This window comes from Chelonoidis abingdonii, chromosome 4 (genome assembly GCF_003597395.2).
Source record: "Chelonoidis abingdonii isolate Lonesome George chromosome 4, CheloAbing_2.0, whole genome shotgun sequence".
Taxonomy (NCBI): domain Eukaryota; kingdom Metazoa; phylum Chordata; order Testudines; family Testudinidae; genus Chelonoidis; species Chelonoidis abingdonii.
In genome coordinates, this window is record NC_133772.1 from 125,090,426 (window position 1) to 125,110,314 (window position 19,889).

At 42.0% G+C, this 19,889-nt stretch overlaps 2 protein-coding genes across 2 annotated transcripts in view; one reads left to right on the plus strand and one right to left on the minus strand.

Annotated features, from left to right (window-relative positions):
• The window catches only part of ASB2 (ankyrin repeat and SOCS box containing 2), a 45,204-nt gene extending 34,086 nt beyond the window's left edge, over positions 1 to 11,118 (minus strand). Inside the window, exon 1 of the mRNA XM_032772588.2 lies at positions 10,848 to 11,118. The gene's annotated coding sequence lies outside the window, so the exon portion shown is untranslated. The remainder of the gene's footprint in view (positions 1 to 10,847) is intronic.
• The window catches only part of CCDC197 (coiled-coil domain containing 197), a 47,773-nt gene continuing 35,786 nt past the window's right edge, over positions 7,903 to 19,889 (plus strand). The window contains exon 1 of the mRNA XM_032772590.2: positions 7,903 to 8,359. The gene's annotated coding sequence lies outside the window, so the exon portion shown is untranslated. The remainder of the gene's footprint in view (positions 8,360 to 19,889) is intronic.

Genomic DNA, 19,889 nt, shown 5'->3' on the forward strand with positions numbered 1-19,889 from the left:
TGTATTTAACATGTGTGTAACTGTGCTGGAATGTTCAAATTGGATATCTTTTTGAATTCAGACTGTTCTCTCATCATAATTTTTGTCTATAAGCAATAGCCCGTACTTGTCCATCTTGTTACAGAGAATTGATTATGTCTTCTTTTTCTTTACTTTTTCTTAACATATACAGCTTTCTTTTTAAAACCTGTTTGCCCCCAGTTTGCTCCTGGTAAGCGAAGCGAAATAGACCCAAAGACAGGGGGGAGGGGAAACACTACGCTCTGTGTTTAACTCTCCTAGTCGTCCCGGCCGGCCGGGAAGAAGCTACAGGGGGAGGAGAGATAGAATCTCTTCTGTTTCCTTTATTTTGGGGTTTGTCTCTTTGTGGAAATAAGGAGATATGCTTCGTCGGATTGTGATGTAACATGAGACTATGGCATCAAATACCCCAGTTCAGGCCCATATTAAGAGCTTCAGATGAGGAAAAGTCTGGTGGGCAGAGAGAGAGGATAAGGGAAGTGGGTTATTTCCCTTTGTTGTAGGCTCAAGCGGTGGTTCTGAGTCTGGGGTCCCCAGGGAAGGATTTTGGGGAGACCAGATGTGGGAGCCAAAATCCTGAAAGGCCGGCAGAGTCGGGACCTATGTGTGGCAGCGAGATCCAGTTCATCTAAGATTCTTGGTGAAACTAGAGCTTATTAGAGAGGGGAGCGGATTAACCCATGCTAACAACACTACTACAAGAAATATTTGAAATGGAGTACGGGCTAAAGGATCTCAGAAATCTAATGGAAGTAAAGACTACCTAAATGATAACATTCATAACAAACAATTCCAACTCATTCAACAGCTAGGGAAACATAAAGGATTCACAACGTAGTTCTGCCATGTCAAAAAATGATCCAGATTCGAGAGCGAACATAGCTAGCGAGATGAGGCAATAACAGAATTATACACACAGGGAGCTAGCAGGGAGCACGAAGTTCTCTTGAAGTCCTTACGCTATTACTATACTAGGCACCAATTTGTCTGATTATACCTCAGAGATGACTGAAAGAATGGTGCATACACATAGAGCATACAAGGTAATAACATTATGTCAGCGCGTCAGCACCGAAGACCATTAATAACCCAAAAAGAATCCATGCTACTGACATATATGCCAACTCAAAAGGACGCACACAGAAGGGACGGCGTGTCGGCGAGCCCCTCCTCTAAACCAGACTTACCACGGATGAGAAATCTCCGAGACAGTCTTTCTCAAGGTAAAGAAACCAACCTGGGAGCCACTCCCCACAGTATTGCTCTAAAAAGATATACCATGGGTATTATGGCCCAAAGGTTGTGGGTAGAAACTCTCCTCACAGAGATAAGGGTCAGTGCGAGAATGAGAGTAAATAAACTCAACCCGCTGGGGCGAGAACGAGGGGGCAATTTTGCCGAAGTGGCTTATGCAAGCCTCTCACCAAAGATGACTCAGCAGATATCGATCTTATTGGACCTATGAGCATCACGCCTCCACACGAAAACTGAACAAGAATGCGATCATATACTCATCATGGGAGTAGATAATGCCCTGCGAATAAAATCTGTCAGAGACATGCTGACTGGCCGGGGCGGAGGCACAATCTCGCCACATTGTAGTCAGCGGTAGCTCCCTAAATTTGAAATGGTTTGGTCCTTAATTTCTAGGCAGAAATATTGTACCTAGCCTTTAAAATAGGATCGTGCAGTACCAAGAGTAGCACACTGGCAGTCAGAAGCCTTGCGTCAGAGGTTATATGACAAAACCATTACACGGAGTCACAGCAAGTGATAAGCAACATAATAAAAGACACCCCAATACGAGGTAGGAAGCTGACACTCACCACTAGAACCATCAAATAAGACAAAAACATAACACTCCCTAAGATCGAAAGAAAGCACCCTCATTCCGAATCCTGCACGCAGTTTGCCTGAAAGAAATACACTAGGTTCACCATGGAATAGATAGAACATCAGATCACACAAAGCGCACAGGGGGTCCATCCAAACTACGACCGGAGTACTTCCAACAGAACAAGAAGATCTCCCTTTTCCTCGGCACAAGTCGCCACCTCTGCTCATTGGTTTCGCTCGTACTTAGACAACGGTCAATATTTCCGCGTTAAACCAAGTATGTTTTACGCTCCCCAGCTGGACGTGAAAGAGCGAAGCAAATTAAACCCCGGAACTTCTTGAAATTGTGGCTTTAAATTCCGCCTCGCGCTGAACATGAACTAAAAATTTCCTCAATATATGGAGCTGGCCTCCTAGTGTGGTGCGCTCCACTTCGGCCGTAATGAACCACTGCATAAACATCACTTATTAGAGAGGCCAGTGTTTTAAGATGTAGCAACCGAGCCTCTTTATACCACCGAATCTTATACCAACAACTGCTAAGAATGTTCGACAGAAAGACCCATCAGACCCATAATTATCTTTCTTTTATAATTTGCAGATTCTCCTCTCCTTAGTTCATGGGCCAAAAAAGAGGTTTGAATGCCAGATACATTAAGTGAAGAGTCATTAAAATTCAGGGGAATCCATAATGCTAGGTGATGCTCAAAGCGCTAGTGGAATGCTGCTTCAACTCTTGGCGAATTAAAGAATAACTAAATGTTTTGCCCGTGCATATTATAAGACACCCTCCATCCCAAATCCTAGGTCGTGCGTGAGGATCCAGCAGCTAGATATTTTCAATGTGGTGGAAGCATAAGGAATGCATGACAATCATCCTATGTTAGAGAGCCGCAAGGGATGACACGCGGCAAAGTATGACCACACACTAGAAATTACATCATCTGGGCAGGATGCTCGCCGGCAAATCTCATATACGGATAGGGATGAAATGCATTACTTGGGGGGCCTAAATGCATATCCAACAAATTTTGAGCTCTAAGCGAGCATCGGTATAGACCACATAATGATGTAGGCTCATTTAAATTGGGTGACCACCAGTATCTCCTGCAAAAAGTATGGTTGAAACGCTCCCCACAAGCCAAAGAGAGCCATGCCCCTATATCTCCCACATCTCGCGCAAGAGTATTCCGAAACCTGAGAGTAAGCATGTGAGACACCTCTGGGGCGTTCAATCAAGCAAATTCAGTGTATGTTGCATTTGATCCAAAAGAAAACAATGTTCCAAAAAAATTCCCAAACTCTACCCAGTATAGCTACCACAAGGAGTCCTGCATAGTCAAATCAATGAGGACTACTTCAATAAACCCACAAACTTCCCTCGATGCAATCTGCCAAATGGCTTAACTTCCTGATACCTACCGTAAATAAAAGGTCATCTGCTAAAGCTGAGTAATCTAACAAACGCAGCAAATACAAAAAAGGTCCAACTCAATCAGACAAGTAACGTTGATACTTTACAACACAATCCCGCTCAGCTCACTGAAGCATTATATATAAAATATATTAAATTGAATATAGGTAGAAAACATATACATACTATGTCAGCCATGGGGGGTGGGGGGGAAAAGAGGGGGAAAAAAAAAAAACTAAGCCCTTTGGGTTTCCCTAGTAAGGTATGTACCATAACGCATTAAACATTTTCTTACATAAAAAATATTGTAAGCTATCAAACCCTAAAATTACCACTAGCATCTTAGCACGACATAACCGACGACAAAACAGGATCCAGCGATCTCTGACTCATATAAAAATCAAATCATTTCAAGTATTTAGTTATATTGCTAATCAGATAATCACGGTCTGTCTGTGAACGTCCTTACTAACCAAGGACTTAAGAGGAGAAAATTAAGAGCAAAACCTGATATGAACCTTCCAAGATAAACTAAATCTACATTCATATTGGCATATAGTGTCCAGTAATCCATGTAGCAAGGAGAAGTAAATTGCGGTAAAGTCACCCTTCTGTCAAATAAATAAGTAAACCAGCAAATAATGACGTATTTCCTATCTTTCTGCGATCCACAGATACATTTCATTAATAGCATACCGACCCGAATTTCATTTAAAACAATCCTTCTGTCTATTTACCAGTGAAACGAAGCCAATGGACAATACAGTATTCAAATATAAAGACGAACTCATATGTGTCAAGTGAGTGAACCTCAATGTTGGACTTCATAGGGGTGAGAGACTCGAGCCACCTTCAGCAAGATCAGCACATTGCAAGATAAAGGCTACTATCGTCAATTCCCTGTCTGAATTTGAAATCCATATCAAATCTTCAATCGAGAAACGAGATCAATGACCTCTAGAGTTGTGTAGGAAATATGTGACAAAGAACTCTCTCAGCTTACATGCCCATAAAAAGGCCTTTCATGTTAAATCTCTTGCTCAAATGGTAAGAAAACCCTTTAAGCCGGATCAACTGCATTCAAGAAAGCACGCGCATGTACCCCGCCCCCTGCACTGGACAGAGGAATGTTAGTTAAAATGACCTAGACCTTTAACCAGACAGAAAATTGAAAATCGGATGGGGGCAGGTAACAGGAGCTATATAAGAACAACACTCCAATTTGGACTGTCCCTATAAAATCGCGACATCTGGTCCCCGATTTAACCAAACGAACCTAAGCAGTTCTTGTAGATCTTGAGGAGCTGTTACATTTCTTCATCTATCCTGTTGCTCTTGTCAATTTATCAGCCAAGGAAGAAGGAAACAGAGTCCTAGAACAAAAATATCCCGTGAAATTCTAGTCAAACAAACATGCAGGCCATCCAGGGAACTTAACAAAAGTAGTACAACCATAATGAACATCCACCCAAATACAGATTCAATGCCAATACAAACCGCACTCTGAGCTACACTGTCAGAGTGCCAAACAAAACACGAATCTAAACTTAAGGAACTTGGCTCAAATCTGACTCGACTCAATGCCCACTTTAAGCTGAAATGTACCCCTTCACTAATTCAAAGAACAACAACTCTTATAGCACGTAATTTCTGCCATAAAAAAGCAAGTGTACATGCCGAGAACTGATATGTAGTTCGAAGACCAGGAGCTTAACGGCAGCATAATAAACAAATGGAGGCTGCTTGCCTCTCGACTCCAAGTGAAATTTGATCTCCAGTTAATCGGTACTCCCTATAAGCATGTTCTTGCCTGTCAAAGAAACAGAGCCATCAAACCCGAGAGGTCCATATATTAATGGGCACATATAATCTTAACAATAACTATGGCGCATTGCTAACTTGGGCTTTAATAGAATCATGAGTTAATGCTTGAAAGAGAATCACATCGCTCGCCATAGTGTGTCCAATGATATGAACAAAATCTGTGATATATTAATATATCTACAAGGAACACAATATAAACACACTGAATATGAATTGTTTTAGTGTAGAGCCATCTGGGTGCCCTCTGCTTCAATTGTACATAGTGACAACAAAATAGAAATAAAAATGCGAGGGTGTGTCGTTCGTCGTCGAAGGACCCCGATAAGGACTGCCGAAAAGGATAGGAATCGCCGTTAAACCCAAAACAACATAAAAGCCTATATTGTTTTTCTACCTGTACTTACAAGTTGGACACAGAAGATTAGAAGAAGAAAGAAGCTTCTCATAGCTGAGAGACAAACAAAAGACTCAGAGTCCAAAAATTCCCTCCCTGACTTTGAAAAATCCAGTTTCCTGATTGGTCCTCTGGTCAGGTGTTTGGTTCCCTTTGTTAACCCTTTACAGGTAAAATAAATATTAACCCTTAGCTATCTATTTATGACACAAGTACAGATGCATGGAACGTGAGCAGCAGTGGTACATCAGAGCCAGGCACAAAGGCATATCACTATGGGCCCAGGAGCTTAGAGTATCTCATGTTCCAGCTACAATATGTTACCACTGCTCTAAACAACCTTTACAGATCTTGTCTGTAGGGCAGAGGAGACAGCTCTGATGCTTGATTTTACAGTGGTAGATGGATGTGTCAAAGCCCGTGAAGACAGTCTCCATTCATATTTCCATTGAGAGATAGGATGTTTTCTCTGATTACCATTAAAAAAAATCAGTGGAACTGTCTTTGAAGCATTTAAAGAAAATTTAAGAGCCTGAGTAAAAACTACAAAAGCAAGGAAATGTGGATTTAAAGACTCACCTTTATTCTCATTTATCCTGCTGTGCAACATTCCAGAGTAAGACATGTGATTACTGCCTGCACTGATCTCAGACTCCAAGCACCACAGAAGCAAAAGAGGGAAAGTTAAGGGTGGAGAGTCACCCTTGATGTTGTATGTATTAGATCATGCTGGGAGTGGTAGTCTGACTATTAAGGGATACAATATGTAAGCTGTACCTCACAACAGTTGTCTAAGTAAAAGGTTGGAGGCTTGAAGTTCTTCAACTCTGTTTTATGCCAGATTTCACAAGGCTGATCATTTATTATTGTCTTCAGTGATAGCTGGCATGCGGGCAGTGACAGCCTTAGGCCAGTGCTATGACCTCTGTGCATCCAAGGGATCTGTGCCAAGCCACCAAACAGCTGATAGCTCCAGGAACAGAGCCACAGTGGCCCTTCCTCCCTTCTCAGCCACTCTGTTACTTATCCATGCTTTAACATTAGTGCCACAGACAAGCCAAGTACCATGACACAGACCTTCCCCCAATGGCTCTCTTTGCCCCTTTGCTGGTTGAACTCCTGACATGTTGCTCTGCTGTTTTACACTCCATCATCCACTGTACTTGCTTGGCAGCTAGTGTCTGTGTGCTGTGGATGTATGGAGACCGCATTGTCTGACTGCACATGGCAAAGTAGCTGGATGGCATTTTGTATGATAGAAAGCCTCCTACAACCTAGACAGGAAGGTAATTTCTTAGTGTCCCTCTCCTTCTTTTTCTTTTGTTTCATCACCTGCAGAGTGTGTAATGGGGGGTATATGGGATCGTGAATTTTGGGATGACTCTTATTTTCTCTCTTAAGCAATCCCACCCACTTGCAAAAAAATCCATATCGGTGCTCTCCCCTTATCTAAATATTATGACAAGAGTCCCAGTGAGTGAAGAAACAACAGCGTTGGCAGCCGCTCCAACCGCTGACTCATCCTGCAGAGAGAAATGGTGTGGGGCCCAAAACAGAGAGAGTTTTTTTTTACTAGTAAGTCATGTTTCTCTCATATAACTCGCGGGACTATGGATGAGGGAGCCAAAGCCAAATTCCTGACTTCTAGGGATTTTCAGACAGGCTTGAAATAACAGAAAGTCGTGACATTCTGATTCCTTATCGATGATTGAAAATCAAATCTGGACTCTTATTCTCTGCTAATAGGTCTCTATTTTCACGCATATCCAGGGCTCTGACAGCAAGGTCACATTTTCACCGGACAACTGCACTCTAAAGCAGAGGTGTCATCATAACCAAACAAGTAGACGCTTTTGATCCTGCGTCACTAGACACAAGTTATATTGTCTTTGCTAAACAAATAAATAACAATGAACAATCCCAAAGTAACCACAGCCCAGCTCTAAGTAACTTGACTAGATGCTGAGGCACTTCAGAGTGGGAGATGGAGAGGAATCCTTTTTTTCCATTCAGCTCCAGCATAAGGGTTGGAATAAGCTCCATATCATGCCCCTTTTGTGAGAATCATCATAGCATTGGATGGTCCAACCCCAGCCTGCCCCAAATGCTGCCTGTCGCCATCCTGCCCCCAGAGAGTTAGCTCTGGCACAAAGAGTGTGCACGATCTGCTGTGCAGACATGCTGATCTCCTCATGTAGTGGAATCATGCCAGTTCAGCTGTGTCAGAGACCTTCTGCGCCCACAGCCTATGGGTAGGGTTTGGGCCCAGAAGGCTCTGCATAACTGCACTCCACATAACTCCACTCTGCATAACTCACTCCATTCCACATAACTCCACTCCTCATCTCTTTTGCTCTCTTATCTTCTTCCTCCTACTCTGGCTCCTATTGCTCAAACCGGCCCATCCCTTCCATATGCTGCCGCCTTTGCACCCTTCTCAAGCTCCTGTCTGTGGCCAAGGGTTTCAGGCACAGGTGCCTCAAGTTAGACTACTATTGTCCTTATGTAGGCACCTCAGTGAGTGTCTGGAATTGCAAACCTGACTAACTTTGAGGCATCCCCAGTTTTTAAAATCTTGGCCCATGTGCCTGCTCCAGTGGCATGCCTCATGCTTAGAACAGTCTCCCTGTTTTGTACCCCAGCAAATGACCACCTGCATCCAAATCTGCCTGGACACACACTTCTCCTGAGAACTAATTAAGCAAGAATCCACCAAAGATAGAAAACAAAACTGCTCCATTTTGAGACTGGGCAACAGGTGTATTGTGTATCTGAACTAAGTCTGCTGAGGCAAGAAGCATGCCTTCCTCTCTCTTTTGTACAGACCGGAGCACCCGGCCAATCTGCAGTCTACTGCTGCACAAGAGCTGGTAAGTTACTGTTCCCTCTCACAATGCTTTTCTGATATGTAGCTGAGCTGCCTTAATTTACTGGGGAGCTACCAAAATGACTTTATGAATGCCCCCTGGATTAATATGCTATAAACTGAATACTCCCCATCCACTGCAAGGGAAATTAGTGCCATCAAAACTCTCTGCGACTAGGAATGGTTGAACCAGTTTCGTTAAAGTAAGAATCAGCTCAAATCATCTCATATTGAAAATGAATCTTGCTTGTAGGTTTAAACATACTGGTTTAATTGTTCAAATGACTGCATTTTATTTGGGTTTGAACTTCTGAATGTCCCCTGAATTCCCAGGCAATAGTGGCAATCTCACAAAAGCCTGTTTTCACACAGTTAGACTGAACCTATTGTGCCTGATAGGAACAGAACCTAAACATTGAGGCATTTTGCCCATCACTATTCATTACCAAACCCTTTGCCTCTGTTCTGAATTGCTGTGTTACTGATCTTTTCTTACACTGTACTATTTTGCTGACTATGCAATAATTTAATATCTCGGGCTAACAAGATCCTCCTTGAATTCATAGCCATCGCCACACAGGGTCTGCTCCTGCACTTTCAGCGCAGGCAAAGCTCCCCCTTGCTAAGTATTCTTCTTTTTATTGGATTGACTTCAATGAAAGTTTGTCTAAGTAATGCACAGAAGAGCAGACCCATAATGTACATGGATATGTTAAGTGAATGCAGAGATAAAAGGACATGGTAAGGAATGAAGTGCTAACATTGTAGGCCAGATCATGACTTCCTTCCTCGCATTAGTGAGCAGTTCCATATGAGTAGTCCCACTGAAATCAAGGTTGCTACTCATGTGAGTAACTGTTCACCAGTGTGAGTAAAGACTCACCATTTGCCTCTGGTAAAAACCATGGACATTTGTCATTATTATTATTATAGGACTGTACGCTCTTTGTAGCAGAGACCTCCTTTTTGTCGTGTGTGTGTGTAGTGGCTGGTAAAATGGGGCCCTGAGCCCTGAGTGGGTCCTCTAGCCACTACCCAATGCAAATCAATAATAATAGTATAGGGAATAAAAAATTGGTCCTTAACTTCTTGAACCACAGTTCAGTACAATTAGTGACTAAATATGACAATTTAAATGAAACAACAGGTCACCTCTGAACGCACCTCCCATAAAACATAATGTATCCAGACTGCCAGTCCCTGTTCAAAAGACTCAGGGAAGCAACACTGCAGCTTACTGTTAGAGAAGGTGATAGTAGGTCAAGGATAATGAAGAGGTCATTAAAGGAGCAGTGCTCAACTTGTAGGTGGATACAGAACTTTTGTTTCTATGGGTTATGCTTCATTAAACAGCATTGACCACGCCGACAACAACAACATAATTAAGAGACTCCAAATGAAAAAGAGTTAAGTGGGATTTCCTTGGTTTACTATTTCTTTTTCCTTTGTTTTTAAGGCCCCAATTCAGCAAACACTTCCATACATACTTAACTTTACATATGAAGTTTAACAGGATTGCTCAGATGTGCATAGTTACGTATGTGCTTCAGTCTTTTGCAGTCAAGGCCATCACTTGTGCCTTTAGGTCTTCATGTTTTGGGCCAGATCCTCACATGGGGTTAAAGTCTATGGAGCTACGCTGATTTACTCCAGTTGAGGATCTGGCTTATTTTTTTTATTTTGGGGGGTAAGTTGCCAGTCAAACCTCTACAATTTTCCACGTAAATTATGGCAGTTTACTGCTAAGAATATCATGGGCTTTTTAAACAATGAAAAGATTTTACATTTGAAAACATTCAGAATTACCATGTTTAGAGGGAAAACAAATAATGTAGGTCAGCAGCAGCAGCAGCCAAATATATTTTTGCAATAACAGTTGATGCAAGCCGGTCAAGTTATAGCACGATGCTGAAAAAGCAACTATAGGCTTCCAGATGGAACTTTCCAAGTAAACAAATCCATTCCAGCCCCAGCTGTCAGAACATGTCTAACTGTTTATGAAGTAAGATTGGCACATCTCACAATGCCAGAAAATCATGATTCTGCACAAACTCTTTGATGCAAAGGGTTTATTTCTTACCGAAATGGATCCATCAGTACAGAGTTAACTGCAATAACAACTTCAAAGATATAAATAAAGGGAACCATTTGCTAATATCATTTTGCTAGTTTACTCTATACGTGGTACACTGCATGCACTTTACGGTACCTTAAATATGTCATAACAGCAGCAGCAAGTCTTTTTTCATGTGCCTTAGAAACAAGGCATGCAAACATTCCAAGTGCACATTCTCTGTGTAAAGGAAAAGTAAATAAACCATGCCACTATGACTCTTTCCTACCATTTTCAAATTAAATTTAACTGACAAGCATTTTTTAAAAGTCTTGGTTAGTTTACAAAATATTATAGGAGTAAGTATTTTCACAAACCGTAACAAATGCATAGATTCTGCATAAGATAAGTAAATTTAAAGTATGCATAGTTGCATTACCTGATGGTTTCTGAAACAAAACAATAATGCTGCAAAGAGTTCTCTCCTTGAGTAAGTCTCAGTACAGAAAATCTCCGTTAGTATTCATCTCTTGCCTTTCGTTGGGTGCGCTGATCTACTGCAGGGCAGCTTTGAAATGCTCTCACTTTGAAGCCTGTAGTTTATTTCTGGATCACCCCATGATCAACGATTACCAGCCAAAATATAAGTTGTTCTGAATCTCAGATTTCCTGCTTGAAGATGCACTGGAGAAACTTTTACCCATCCTAAAGTTCTTCTTTGTTGCTTTAATTTGTAGAACGTCACTTCATCAAGCATCCTGTAGCTAAATGACACAAGGTTGACCTTTCTATTACATCATTATTTATTGTCCTTGACAAGTAGACCATATATGGATATGTTTCTGAAACTTAAAGGAAAAAAAGAAATTGCAGTGTATTTTTGATATAAAGTATGTGGTCCTGGAGGGTTTCATTTATTTTTGGGGAAAGCTGCAGGCAGATTTTCTACTGTACCTGCTTTTGCTGCAGCTGCTGCTGCATAAACAGAATAGGGCAAACATGACAGTGGGTGCTTGCTGAGGTTTTACAGTGGTTAACGTATTTTAAGACTACTAGAATTTATGGAGCCCAAGTCTTTAGAACTTCCAATATATTACAAAAGCACTTGTCAAACAATCCCACACAGTATTCCATAAACATTTACTATAGAGAAAGAACTGCTCTAAATAGCATGTGAACATGAAGGAAAGCCTCATCACCTAGACAGCTTAAGGCCAGTGTATGGGCCTTGGTGGCCATACACCTCATGATGGCCTTTAGAGCAAGTTGCTCTGAAGCAGATAATATTGATCCAGGTGAGTCTAAAAGAAGAGCAGATGGACTGAAAACAACTTGGCATGGGTGACAGGGTGACCTGCCCCTTTAAGGCCTGGGAAACCTAAGGCCAGTCAGTCTCATTCAGTTTGCCCCACTCTGCCACTCCTGGGTAGAATGTGGGCCTTGAAAGGAAGAAAGTTCACCAGTTGGAGGCTGACTAGGGAGGAGTGGAGAATGAATGCTCCGACTTGAGGGATGGCTGAAGAAGAGATCCAGAGGTGAGCAGGGAGTCTTTTCACTGGAAGACCTGAGGCAAAACAGGTATGGCTGTTAGGTTTCTTCTGGCAAGGGCCTGGGGAAGGAGCCTAAGTGAGCCTAGGGCCAGAGACCATTGAGAGCGCCTAGGGTTTACCTGGGCCTTTTGTGGACCCCTCCAGCTATGGAGGGAAAAGACTGTTCACAGACCCCACTGAGAGGGCTGTACAGGACCCCGGCAGTCAAGAGGAAGAAGGAATGCTTTGTGTCCTGATACAGAGGAGGAAGAAATATTTGCAGGCCTGAGTGTAAGGCTTGGGAACATTGGTACCTCAGAAGAGGTGGGACTCAATATGATTTATCAGAGGCCTACGTCACTGAAGTAGCCTGGAAGGCATTGATAGTTGAGTGGAGCTGTAGAAGACCAACAGGAAACTGAGGTAAAGGTGCCACAATGACCCACTATGTTACAAAGGGCTGCTCTAGGACAGTGGGTTGTGTAACAGCATGTGTAAATGAATTAACATTGGTAGGTTGGCTGGAAGAAGAAAAATACCACTTACCTGACTTCAAGAAGAGTAACTAGTCATTTGCCCAGAAGATGCCCAACTGCAATGACTGTGGAGAAAAGGCATGATATGAAATCTGCTGATACTGACACTCCTTCTCCTAGCACTTACCATGTTGGTTCCACTAGTGAAATGGAGGGCAGGCTCATGTGGGTGGCCCTTTCCTCCATTTGTCAACACCTTGTTGAGCCTCAACCTGGTGGCAGAGCACAAATACCCATCATGCTTATGCACAGCAAGGTGGCCTTAGATGGAGCCACCCTAGTAATATTGCCTCATCTATCCAGTTACTTTCAGTCCACCTGATCTTCTTTTAGATGCTTTCTGCATCAGAGTTACTACTTCTTTGTTCTTTCTCCTTGACCATCTTGCTTAGGTGTGACACGGATGGCCATCACATCATGCATCTTTCCTTTAAGCTGCTGTCAGTGAATGTTCTGTCCTTCATGACTGCGTGATGTTAGAGGAATTCTTTTTTCAGTCCACATTTAAGGTATGCTGGCAGTCAAAGGAGCAATTGCTGCAGTGACACCCAGGGGTGTGAACCTTGCACACCTTTGACAATCATCTCAGCAATCTCGTTTCCACTTTTCAATGTAACCTAAAACCTTTTCTGAGTCAGTTTTATTAATAACCACTGTTCATTTAACATGTAGAGCCTTGTCCCTTCTTTTTCTTTACCCTTATAAGACTGTCCTGCTGCTTGTTTCTCAGCCTCTAACCCTGCCATCAGATCTACTTGGCTATGTGGAGTCCCACTGAGTTCAATGAAACTGTTCATGCACTTAGTCAAGCTCGTGCCTAAGCGCTTGGCTGAGTTGGGGCCAGAGTGCTCAGTACCTTTCAGGATGGAGCATTTAATTAGAAAATGGCATTGGGGGCAGATTCTGGTCCCAAGGTCCACACAAGGAAAGGACTTTTCATGTGCCAGTGTCTTCTTTCTGCAGAAACAGGGCATGCATAGGATGCAGGGATGCACTGTGTGTCCTGGGATCTGCGAGGGGTGAGGCAGTGGGAAGGGGGATAGAGGTGGAGCAAGGCAGAGTAGGACATGTATCATCCCCCATCAGAGCTGTGCTGCCTTGGAATGCAGGAAGGATGACCCACAAGGGATACAGAGCTGGTGCAGAGGTACAGGGCTCTCAATAGCTGGTTGTGAACTGCCACTGATTCCCTTTGATCCATACAGATCCCAGGGGACCTGTGGAACTTGTCGGCCAATGGCACTATTGGAAAGAACACTTAGACTCCTCCCAGGGCAGTGGGACTCACAGCTCCATTGCCCAAGAGATGGGCTAAAACTGGCAGCTGTTAGAACTTCCTGAGAGAATCAACTTGCAGAACAGTGGCAGGAACAATGGGTTTGAAAATGTGTCTAATAGTATGTAAGAATGTAAGTTTTTTTTAATGTAGCATTTAGGTCTTCCTGTTAGGCTCCATTGACCAGCATACATTGAGTAGTGCAATTTTGCTGCAGCTTGTCAGCAGTGACCTTTCCTGCTATCACTAGAACCACCCTGTACACAAAATAGGAGTCCTCATTTTGCATCCTGGATAAATATTCATAAATGAAAGAACTCTACAGCCTGTGCAGATATTCACAGTTGTATAAAGAGTATTTACTTTCCTTAAAAGTATCCACTACAGTTGATTGCTGACAGCAGGATACTGAAGTATGTGAACCATTGTTTGATCTGGTATGGTAGTTCCTGAGAGTTTTCCTATAATGAAGCAGGAGATCTGGGTCCTATCCCCAGATACCACTGACTCTCTTTGAAGCCTTGTGCAGCCACTTAAGTTTTCTATGCCTCGGTTTCCCCACTTACAAAATGGAAATAATGGCTCTTACTTACCTCATGAGGGTGTCGCGGGCTCAGTCCTGACACCTCTCTGATGTGAAGCCAATAGGACTATTTACCTGAGGAAAAACTGTTTTTGTATCCTTGGAAGAAGTTCCTTTGGAAGTTCGAAGTATTAGTTGCTAAGTACGAATGTACAGAAATACATTTTATTTATTTTTCAATAAAGCAAAGCTGTAAGTCTGCTACAACACATTCAAAGCATAGTAATAATCATGATTGTAGAAAATGTGTTAATACTTTTCCCAAAGACACATCCAGTTGTGCATCTTAATTTAATACTTAATTCCAAGAGATTACAAAATGTCACCAGGAAAACTAAATACATAAAGTGATGTCATTTTCTGGGAATGCTTTCAGACTCGGATGCTGCATGTTAATATCTGTTTGTTTTCTCTTTACACAGAAAAACAATATCATAAGCCAGCTCATGCTGGCTATGGGAAGTGGATTAGGGTCTCATGAATGGGATGCATAAAGGGGGAGCTGAGTTTGAGGAAAGAGGAAGAGAGGAGACCCTGTGAAAACTTGGTAAATAAAAAAAAGCAGGTTCCTTTTCTTACTTCCTCAAAAGTAGCCAGCAGTAGTTTCTAAATGCCACTATAACCTTTGCTTCAACTTTAGATTTGCTTGCAAGCTCGCCTTCCCCTTGTTTTAACTAATCAGCTCTTCAGTTCCCTTAGGCCTTGTTTCTCATCAGGATCCACTGTTGTGGATGCAGCTAAGACTGGTGCAGAAACCAAATTTGTGCGTGCAAGCCAGTGAAACTGAAAGCATTTTTTTCAACTGATTCTATGTACAAAGTCAGCAAATAGAAATATTTTTGCTGTCTTATGATTAGAAATCTTCATGGGCAAATGAGTATGAACACATCATGTATGTTATCGTTTCAGTAGTGGAATGGTATTAATGGTGCCTAAACTCTGCTACACTCAAGAGTTTGGATCAGGTGAATTCGGGCACCATCGAGAAAGCAAGAACGTTATTGAATAGATGCCACAGACTAATTGTCCCTGATGGATACTGTAATTCCAACAGGCAACGTAACCATTTCATTTCAGCTGGCCTTCAGATATGGTAGTTCTCTAGCAAATGCAGAAAGTGAGCGCTGAAAAGTCAGAGGAAATATGAGATGCAAGAAGATCCAGATAATGGGATCTCTTACATTATGCATTTGCAGAGCCACTGTTTAATTAGGTTTTCTGCCTGACCTGAATTTCCTACAGCAAATTTGGTCACAGCATTTACTACAATACCTTCTCATTCATAGTCCATGGTGATATTCTATTGGTTACCTGGAGTGTGACATTGTTCATGGGTAACATGGAGCTCTTCTAAGCTTTGGCTTAGTCTTTAGGTGCAGTGCATTATGGATGTTGTTCATTGAGGAAAATGTGTAACACATGCATTCTCATATTTTACAGTCATCTTTATCAAAATCTGGTGCCAATTCCTGCTCCTGTTGATGTCAATGTCACAACTCCCATTGGTTTCAGTAGGGAGCGGGATTCCACTATTGATTGATATTTGGTGTGCCTGCAGTATTTCACTACCATCACACTCTCAGAGATAACCAGCAAACTCCAATGCATCTCTCCTACCCCACACTCACCCACCAACCCTGATCTCTTCCAAAGAAAAAGCAAATGATTTTCAATAGACCTACATTTTATTTTAGATGCCTTTTTATTTTATACCATCTGTCAAATACCTGCCTTCTATTTGATTCCTCAGCACTTACACACCTTGGAGATAGTAGCACCAAGGGGAACAACAAATATATAAGCTCTTCAGCACCATTTTAGCTGCTTACTGACTCAGGCTGGACCTGACAGCCAATAAACCTTGGAGGAACCTGCAGTTATTACAGTCTCAGCCTCTCTCTGCAAATATCATCATAACGTCAAGTACACAGACACAAAATGAGAAAGGCCTAAAGTACAGGAGAATATGTAATCATAATCCACAGTGAACAAAACCGCCATGGCTACGTAAACAAAGACATGTTCCTTTGACGTGGGTAAACATCACCTTTCCACGATTCTTTGTTGAGCAATTATCATTTATATTTTATAATGAGATTGAGCAGGAGTTCTACTGAAAGGTTTGTTCTTTTCCTTGACCTTTCAGAAACAGAAGAAAATAGATCGGATTTGCTGCAGACCCATTATGAGAGGGAAGGATGAGGGCAAGAATGACAATATGTTCCACATCATTCTACTACACACAGTGAACGTAATGGCCAAAGCCCCTGTTTCTGAATCACTGCCCTAATGGAGATACCCTGCAGAATGTGACAGAGAATGATTTTTCGATCAAATTTTTAAACCAGTCTACAGAAAGCTAGTAGGAACGTGCTTCTCTATTAAACTCCATAGGCTAGTTTAAAAACTGACAGAAAGGGTATCAGTCTACATTTTATAGTTTGTTGAGCTATTTCTATGGTACCCTTAGAATTTCTATAGAACTCTGTGGCTTGCTCTCTATTAATTTTTATAGGACGTTTCCTTAAAGGCATAAGGCAGCGGACTCTACAGAGTCAGTTTTCAGAAGTCCTGAGAACCAAAATGTAGAGGTACCTTTGATCTTATAAGGAGATATTTATACCTACCTGAAGGCAGGTCGGAAAGTGATCCTTTCAGTAGTCTTTTTAACTCAACCTGTAGAATTTAATAGAGAATCATACCTGTGGTATATTGAAAACTGTTGGAATTGCAAGCTATCACTTTAAGAGTGTGGGCCAGTTCTCCATTGTGAAAGTGAAGCGTGTAATCCGGGTCTCTCAATCAGGAAAGACCCAATTCAGAAAAAGGTGGATTGAACTTTGCCTTTCTGCCTTAAAGAGCAGCCTGCTTTGTCTCTCTCTATTTTTGGTTACTGTGTGTTATTGTTCTGGATTTTAAGAAATGAATTAGTTTTACATTGCAATCTTGAAGCAAGAGTATTTGATGTTATTTACCATCTCCGTTTATAGGCCATGAGTATAACAATACCCTTGCTCTAGAATTCTATAGACTAGTTTTAAAAATCCTACATAAAGCTCATTCTTTAGGGCTATGATTTGGAAGTATTGTTTTCAACTGTTCCATTCACTGTGTGTAGTAAGACTGTGTGACTTTTTACTGTCAATCTTGCCTTCCCCTTCTTTCAGTGACATGGAAATAGGTCTGCTGCATACCAGATCTACTTCCCTTAAAATTCCTAAGGGTCAGAAAAAATTCTTGCTGAAGTCAGTAGGAGAGGCCTCCACCTAAAGTCACAATCTAGCAAAGCTGATAAGCATTTGCTTACCGTAAGCATGTGAGTAGCTTCATGGAATTCAGTTGGAACTACTCACATGCTCAAGGGCATTGCTGGGTTGGGGCCTTATTGAGGGCAGAACTGGGCCCTCTGTATGTATAATATGGAGAGAAGAAAAGAGAACCATGCAGGACTGATGTGTAACCATGTCACTTGATGCACTTCTGGAAGGCACTCTCATACTATGGTGAGGAGAGCTGTAAAAGGAATACAACAGCATATACTAAAGGACAATGCACTGTCATGTCTATTTACTCGTGTACAGTCAAATTGAAATGTGTCTAATTTCATCATTTAAAGTCCAGTCCAAATGAGAAAGCTTAGACATCCTGCACCAACTACTTTGTTTATGGATGAGAAGGTATGAAGGATTTTATTTCTCTTCTAAATGCAAACCCTAATGCAACGGGTTTGTTTTGCAGGACTGACATTTAATTGTTTGCCCCATATCTCTCAAGAGGAGTTAAATTTAGCGTAAGCGTCTGGACAGAATGTCATCTGACACCAGTATATGTCTGTTGCACAACATGCCGTGGAACGAGTAAAATTTAACTTAGTTAAAAATAACTGTATGCTTACCTCGTAATTTGGCAGACTCCTGGATTTTATCCACTGCAATAATCAACAGACGGTACAATGAGACACAAATATGCAAGGGAACAAGATTGATTAATAAACTTGAGAAAACATAACTTTCCCCCTTGTCTTTCCTATATTAATTCATTCTCCCTATTTAGATAAATACTAAATATCATTCCATAGTCATTTATTTAGAAACAAGTGGACTCTTTTAAATGTATTCGTATAGTCACAGTGGGGCATGGCCACTTTAAGGGGATATGGGCTTGCTCAAAGAGAATGGGCCCATCTCAGCCACTTCTAAGTAACTACCTTGGTGATTGACTAATGAGCACCTGAACTTGACAAAAGGCTACCAGAGCTCATTTGAAAAGAGGAGCTCCTAGAGAAGCCTGCCTGTCAGCTGACCTCTTCAAACCTACAGAGGAATGACTGGGTAGGAAAAGGGGCCAGCAGGAGGATTGTTAGAGTGCTTGCCTACCCAGGGACATCAAATTCATACCTTTAGTTAATTTGGATTAATTTTTCTTGAAACGGGTTAGTTAGACTGTATTAAATCCATGTGTGAACACCCTCATACAGAATTCAAGTGGCCTTAATTGGATTTAGTTTAATTCCTATCCCTATTCTATAAATAGCCAGATTATCCCATTCTTGCTCACACTGTATAGCAGATTACTTCACATGTGGTTCCCTTAATTTCAGCATGACTAGCTGTAGAGTAAGGTCAGAGCCGAAGTGGGGGAGGGGGGAAGGCCAGTATAAATTACTGGGGCCCGATGGTCCAGAAGGAGGCCCGGGGCCCGGCTTACCTGTCTTCGTCGGCCCTGTTTAGCTGGTCCGCCCTTACTGGGGGGCCCGAAAATTTTTTTCACCAGGGCCCGAATCTGCTCTCGGCGGCCCTGAGTAAGGTACTACTTGGTATGACTGAAGGTAGTAGAATCTGCTTCCCAAATACATTTACAACTGCCTCCCAGCTTTGTTTTAATTGTATTTAGAGTCCTCTTATTCCTCCAGGAAAACTCAAATACAGAAAAGATTGTTGCACAAATGGCAAAAGTACCCAAACCATGTTATGGATAATAGTAAAACAGGCACAAAACCATACACTAATGCCGAAGTATCAACCCTCATCTGAAATGTCTTGACTTGTGTCATACGCTTAATATTTTAATAAGCTCAGGGTCTTTTTTCCATTTGAGCTGCCGACAGACCACTGTGTCTTGCTTGAATACATGAGGTAAACAAGATCAGCACTTCTTCCTCTGGCATTGGATAGACAACCATAGATGCCACATACCAGAGGGTTAGCCGTGTTAGTCTGAATCTGTAAAAGCAGCAGAGAATCCTGTGGCACCTTATAGACTAATGGACGTTTTGGAGCATGAGCTTTCATGGGTGAATACCCACTTCGTCAGATGCATGTAGTGGAAATTTCCAGGGGCAGCTATATATATGCTAGTAAGCAAGCTAGAGATAACGAGGTTAGTTCAATCAGGGAGGATGAGGCCCTGTTCTAGCAGTTGAGGTGTGAAAACCAAGAGAGGAGAAACTGGTTCTGTAGTTGGCAAGCCATTCACAGTCTTTGTTCAATCCTGAGCTGATGGTGTCAAATTTGCAGATGAACTGAAGCTCAGCAGTTTCTCTTTGAAGTCTGGTCCT